The following is a 7303-nucleotide window of genomic DNA, read 5'->3' as shown; positions in this document are numbered from 1 at the left end:
GGGCCGGTTTCAACGGGCTGGAGGTGTATTTTTGACCGACATAGTTGATGGGCCATGGGCTAGATGAGACCCACGGCAAATGGGGCGCTGTTTCTGGGTTGTAGAGGTTGTATGTGGGTGGTTTGAGGAAGGAGCTCGACCTCGGTTCTAAGGAAGAAAATGGGTGGTTTAAGGAAGGAGCTTGACCTCTGTTTGATGTTTGTGGGTATGGTGGGTTACCTATGGCCATGGGCTTGATGAGACCTACGGCAAATAGGGGGCCGTTTCTGGGTTGTATAGGTTGGATATGGGTGGTTTATGGCAAATCGATGGTCTGGGGAAGGAGATTGAGGCTTCATTTTATGGGTATGGTGGGTCTGTAGATGTGATGCGATGCTTGATTTCCTCTTGGTTGCAAGTTTATAGGTCTGATCGAGGAGGAGTTGGTAGAGGACTGAGGAAGAACATGGGGATGGCAGACTATCGTGCTGGTAGAGGACTGAGGAAGAAGATGGGGATGGGAGACCATTGTGAAAGAGAAAGGCAGAGCTTACATTTTTTTTGTTGGTTTTATTTTTTTGAGTGTTAGGTTTATGACTTTTTTTTTTTTTGGTTTTATTATTATTATTTTTAATATTGTGCTGGTGTAGAAAATTGTGAGAGCTTCAGAGGCTTCAATTATATATATAGATATGTGTAAACCTTATAATATATATATATGTGTGTGTGTGTGTGTGTGTGTGTGTAAACCAACAGTTGCCGACGATGGCGAAACCGCCGATGGAGCCCATTCCTTTTTTCCATGGACGCCGACTGGTTGTTTCCGCCAATGGAGCCCATTCCTTTTTTCCATGGACGCCGACTGGTTGTTTCCCAAATCACTTGCCGACTGGTTGCTCGCCGTAAGCTAATATTCTCCCATTTCCTAGATTCCCATGATTGAAGTATTGTTGAGATTTTGATAATGGGTATGCAAATATAATCGGTATAAATTTTCTCATACAATGGTTTATCTTTGTTAAGAAATTGTTCAATGAAATGTCTTTGTGAGTTGTGTATTTTAATGCATCAGTTTTTCTCTGAGATTTTGAGCAACTAAAATGTTATTGTCAAACCTAACTCCCTATTAATCTAGTGAAATGGTTGGATTGTGACTGACTTTCGGTTTTGGAATGTGTTACGTACCAGCTACCATACCAGATTAGAGTTTATCTTTATCTTAGCTATTGATTGTTATCTAATATTTCAAGTATTTATTATTTAGTAGGATAGCAATTGACTTTGTCCTTATTAGATTAGTAGGCTAGCAATTGTAGGAATTGTTTCTATTGTTTAGGTGTTGGATTTTTTTTTTTTTTTTTTTTTTTTTTTTTTTTTTTTTTTTTTTTATGTTTAGTTGTAAGCCTATATAAGGCCTATTATGATTAATAAAGAGGTATGAGAATATTTTAGTAAAAATCAAGCTTTGCTTGTTAAGGAGGTCTTGGTTATCCCTTGAAGTATAACCATAAATTTCCTCTTGTCTACTGTTTTATTTTTGAAAATCCTTAGATCTAACCGTAGTCCCTAGAGGGAAAAGAGGATCTACACGCGGCTGTGGAGGGGGTCGTATCAAATTGGTATCGTTTAAAAGTAGAATATCTATCCTTCCATTTATTTGCTATTTCTTATTCTTCCCCTTTGTCATTTCTAAGTAAACTGGTCTTGCTTTCCCCTTGCCATTGTATAAGGAATTGAGTAATAGTCCTCCTTCGAAGCATAGCTGCTAGTTCAGGGGTGAGGATGCCTTGTGAGTTGATAGAAGGTAGCATAGAGATGAAAATGTTGTGGTTGCCTAATTTGGCTTTGAGGCAAGACACATGGAACACAGGGTGAATAGCCAACTCAACAAGGAGGTCCAATCTGTAAGCTACCTCACCAATCCTCTCCAATACTTTTTAAGGACCAAAAAACTAAGGGAAAAGCTTGTTAGACCCCCTATGTGCAATAAACTGGTGCTTGTAGGGCTGCAACCTGAGGTAAACCAAGTCTTCAACCTTAAAAACCCTTTCAGTCTGTTAGGACATATGTGATTCACTTGTTAGGAATATATGCCACTATTTTATGTAATTGGCTTATCTTTTGACAAAATACACTTTACTTGTATTTGGGTAGATCTAGGATGTGTTTAATACTTCAAGAAACTGTGTTTCAAGATCAAGTGTTGAAGACATGCAAGTCTATCCAAGATTCAACTTGAAGAAGTGTTGTTCATTAAAGCTCGACAGCTAGCTATCCATTGAGCTTAAGAAGCTGTTCCAGCCCCGAGGCTCAACAATTGCTCGACAGCACCTTGACAGACAGCTATTTGTTGAGCTTTATGAAAAACATAATTCCAGTTCTGTTTTGACTCTAATCCGTGATTATGTATTTGGGCCTTCTTTTCTTCTAACCCTAGACATATAAAAGGATTATTTTAAGGGTCGTCAAAGGGTACACAAGTTGCATAAGTGTTGAGTAAAGTTTGTTCAAGCAATTTGTAACCGGAGACAAAGTTTTGCCCTAGTTCATCATTCTTGTGAAGAAGTTGCTGTGTATGTGCACCGTAGGGTTTTGTGACCAAACATCTTCTTGATCTTCATCGTTAGGATGAACTAAAGAACTTTGCAGCCAACAACCTTCTTTAGTTGGTGATTGAAGTCGCGTACTGGGATTCACGCATTGGTTAGTCACGTACTTGGGAACCGTGCATCAAAAGGGGAAATTGTTACTACAGAACAAGTCCAATTGGGTATTGGGGTAAAGGTTCAACTGTAGGTTGGTATAAGGTACTGGGATTCCTTTACTTGTAACCGCTTGTTCTGATAATAGTAGAATTTCGGGAGTGGTGACCTAAAAATCACCCGGTGGGGTTTTTGCCATTAGGTTCTCCCCATTCGTAAACAAATCACCGTGTTATTTATTTTTGGTTGCATAATTAGTTTATTGGTGATTTGTTTGTGCTACCACGTGCTTTGCATGATAATTTGATTAATTAATAAACTTGGCTAATTAATCAATTAATTTATCACAAGGGATCAATTCGTTTTTGGCCTATCAAGTGGTATTAGAGCAGGCACACTCTGATTAGGTTTTAATCTTTGTTATGTTGATCCATTGACCCTTGTTTGTCATGGATAAAGGACAGTCATTAATCATACCTCCTTTATTTGATGACACTAACTATGCATACTGGAAAGTACGCATGAAAGCTTTCTTGTAGTCTTTAGATGAGAAAGTGTGGCAAGCTGTTGAGATAGGCTGGACCAAGCTAAAGGAAGCGGCGGTAGACTGGAATGATGCCAAGATCAAGGCGGCAAACTTCAACAGCAGAGTGTTGAATGCCTTATTCAGTGCTGTCACCAATGAGGAGTTCAAGAAGATATCTTCCACTAAAACAGCTAAGGAAGCATGGACCATCCTCCAGACAACCTATGAGGAAACAAAGGCTGTTACGGATTCAAAGCTTCAGAGGCTCACAACAAGCTTTGAAGAGATTAAGATGGGGGAGGATGAGTCCTTTGATGAGTTCTATGCCAAGTTCAAGGACATAGTGAACTCAACTTTCAATCTTGGGGAAACCATTCCTGAACCCAAGATTGTGAGAAAGGTGCTCATATCTTTACCTGAGAGATTTCATGCTAAGATTACGGCAATTGAGGAATCAAAGGACATTGAATATATTACAATGGTTAATCCCCTATAGTTCATGTAAGTGATGACTATAGTCAATGCTAACACGACTAGGATTCTCGATAAACCACTACCTATGCCAAATTCAAATAATCAAGAAATAGATCAGGGGCAGATGCGTTATCAATAACTCCATTTAGCCATTTCATCCAACCTTGTTGAAACCCCCAGTAAGGACTCGATGTAGTTGAAACCCAAATCACATAACCACCATTCTCAGGGAATATAGTATTCATCTTAGTAATTATTAATGCTTCAAGAACACTCCATATGAATGGAAAGACCAAGAAGTCAAGAAGGGCTTAAAGAGGACCAACAATGTACTCGACCTAAATGAGCACCACAAAATGTCATAGAATATGAGGAACACAAAAGATAGAACTAAAATTTTCTTAATACTGCTCCAACTGACACAAATTCATAGGAAAACTATTGCAATAACTTAAAATGAAGAAATTACAGCAATAAATGAATACCAATTATTTTTATATTTTATTACAATGAAAATCTTAAAGTAATAGCTTATTATAATGAAGATATCATTACAATAACTTAATAACAATTATTTTGCAAACTATAACTAAGAAAAATAAGAAGCAATAAACAATTACAACAAAAATATCATTGCAATAACTTGACCCAAATTTTTTTTGTTAATATAATTAACAAAAAATAGTTGCATTAGATTACAAAATAAGTAGGCCTTATTTTGCAATTATTTTTCAATCTAATTTCTTTATATACAACTTAGAATGACTGTAGGTCTCCACACCAACATCCAAATTCATGTTACACCACCTAAACTCATGCAATTTGCATGATCGAGCTATTAAAAGAAAAAAAAAAGTTTATTACAATGAATTTTTTTATTACAATAAATTCAAAATCATTGCAATAAAAAATTATTGCAACAAAAATATTTTGTTGCAAACTATTGCAATAAAGTTTATGGCGATAGGTTATTGTAACAAAAAGCAACACTAAGAGGAAATTGTATGAGTGTGTAATAATTTTTTTTTTTTTTTTGGTTGTTGCAATAAGTGTTTATTATAATAGTTTTGAGTTTATTGCAAAAAACTATTTATTGGGGTGAGAACATGATGATGCATGCAAATATTGAGGAGCACAACAAATAGGCAAGCATCTAGTGCAATGGGAGACTCTAGTGGTGAAGAAAATGTGTCAGTTGGTGAAGTACCTCTCCCTAGGGTAGATAAATTAAAAAAGTTTTATTTCTACCTCTTTTCTTGATTATTTGAAGTCGATATTCCTGACTTTAGGTGATAGTTTACCAAGAAACTTAACCCTATTAGATTTGACTGTTGTTCTTACTTACATAAACTATAGGGAATTAACTATTATGGGATGACTTCTTCTTTTAGGAATTTCCTTACTTCTTCCTTATGTAGTTATGGGAATTGTGGTATATCTAAAGTTGGAGCCTTCTTAGGGGTGAATTTACATAATGTGGATTGGAATTTGAAAACTTTATTTTGAAATCTAAATTATTAGGACTCAATAAGCACACTTACTAGTGAAGTGGACAACTCAATGAGAACTCTTCCAAAGGCTTTGCTTTTATACTTTGATATTGGTAGTTCTTAGGTATTTCTTATAATTTGATTGGTACTGGTTATGTTCTAGTTAACTATGAGTTGTGGATTAAGGGTTATTACTCAAATATTGCTAAAATTCTTCAGGGAGATTCGTTGAGATTGTGGATCCATGGCACTTCAACAATGTCGAATATGAGGATGTTTCTAGCTGAGATAAGAAGTAATTCTTTCCAAATTTTGGGTATGGTGGAACGAGGGATGCTGCCTAAATTCTTTCACAAGAGGTCTCGTCATGGAACTCCTTTGACGGGGATTTTAATCTTAACTTCTAGGGTGCTTTTGTTGTTTTGAGCTTTCAATAGATTGTAGTAGCAAAGAATTCCTTGTACTGTTTTGGAACAATTTTGGAGTTCGTAACATTTGTATGTTTACGAGTAAAACATCCCACCACATATGCATTGTGTTGGCTTTTTCTACACGCAAGGTATTACTTGTAAGTATTTACATTGTGATGATTGGACTTGTGATGCAGCCATGTCTAAAGTATATGGAGAAAAAAATGATAGACCACGTACTCCATTAGTTCGAACCACAAACATAGGACACCACAAAGGATGCCATTAACATAGGACTATTACTTGAACCACACTCCTTAGCATAACAAAATTAAAGAAGGTAGTCAACTTGTTAAGAGTAACAGCCAAATTTTGAAGCCTTTGATTGTAGACACCCTCAGCCTGTCTCATTCAAAAAGATACGAACCTCAGCATCACTCTTCTCAACTTCAAGACATATATATGAAATATATTTCCTTTTTCCCTCCAAACTATGCTTTAGAATCTCCGCAGGCAGCTTTGGTCTTTCAAAATTCATAAACCTACCTTCAATCAAAATGGAAGTCAGGAAAAACAAAAAGCATAAATAAACTACTAGTGGAAAGGTAAATCTGAGAACAAATATCAGGAGGCAGCAGAAGTGCATACCGGGCAAGTCGAATAAGCTACCACCCAATCAGGCAACCCACCTAGCAAGCAACTGCCTAAACCAGCCCTCCCCAAGTCAAGATAATTCTCTTCGGATACCAAATTTTGTTCGCAAGCTTCAAGCATTAACTGATGATGGTCCAGAATTCCATGCCATTCATCTAGAACCTGACCCATGGACGATATAAACTAATTAACAGAATTTAAGCAACTTTGAAAATCAAGTAGAAAAGGACCAATAAGAATCAACTGGAAGCAACAACCTCAACAAGAGAAAAATAAGAACAATTTATCAATTGTGAAATCAGAAACCTGATCAGGCATGCGCCTTCTACGCCAATCAGAAAGTATCCTTATTACAATGCTAATCCGAAATGATAAGGATGTTCAGTCAAAGCCACTTATCAGGCTTTGAAACTTGATCAGACTTTTTCACGATTTTATTTCCTCTTTTGTTTTTGACATAAACATTCCAGATAATTGCCTTAAAAACCAGTACCTTTTGAAAGCCCGTTTGCCTGTTAGATTCAAGTAGCTGCCCCAGAAAAATTGACTGCCACAAACAAACTGACGCATCATATTCTTCTTTACTCTAGCAAAATTGAGAGAGATTATTTGATAATATGTATAATACTCTCCAGAGAGTACAGAAGACAAAAACGCAAAAGAGACACACCTTTGTAACAAAGTTAAAATCAAATGTGATCTCCTCACCATATTGAATTTTACTTATAGAATAGATTCCAATCTAGTAATGAACATCTACAGCAGTAAATTGGAATTCACAGATAAACTTATAGGATGATCAAACACTAGGTTCACTCACAATTATATAATTAAACGAGGCAATTCATATATAAGATGAGTAAATGGTAATATTCATAATCTGTGAGATAAAACAATTATATAAAAAGAAAAAAAGAAAGTAGAGAGGTAAAGTATGATTACACATGGCATGATTCCACCCATAAACAAGTTATAGTATTAGTAAACAATCTGGCATCTAAAGCTAAATCTTCAAGAGAAAATTTGCTAATATAACATTTATATTTGATTAGATGATCTGGTCTTCAC

At 36.1% G+C, this 7303-nt stretch overlaps 1 pseudogene; it reads left to right on the top strand.

The window, feature by feature from the left end:
* The first annotated feature begins 286 nt into the window (after positions 1–286).
* Positions 287–5829, top strand: LOC126721448 (probable polyamine transporter At1g31830; annotated as a pseudogene).
* The last annotated feature ends 1474 nt before the right edge of the window (positions 5830–7303 follow it).

Source organism: Quercus robur, chromosome 4, assembly GCF_932294415.1.
Source record: "Quercus robur chromosome 4, dhQueRobu3.1, whole genome shotgun sequence".
In the NCBI taxonomy this organism is placed as follows: domain Eukaryota; kingdom Viridiplantae; phylum Streptophyta; class Magnoliopsida; order Fagales; family Fagaceae; genus Quercus; species Quercus robur.
Note: the sequence above shows the minus strand (reverse complement) of the source record. Positions and strands in the feature narration are given on the sequence as shown.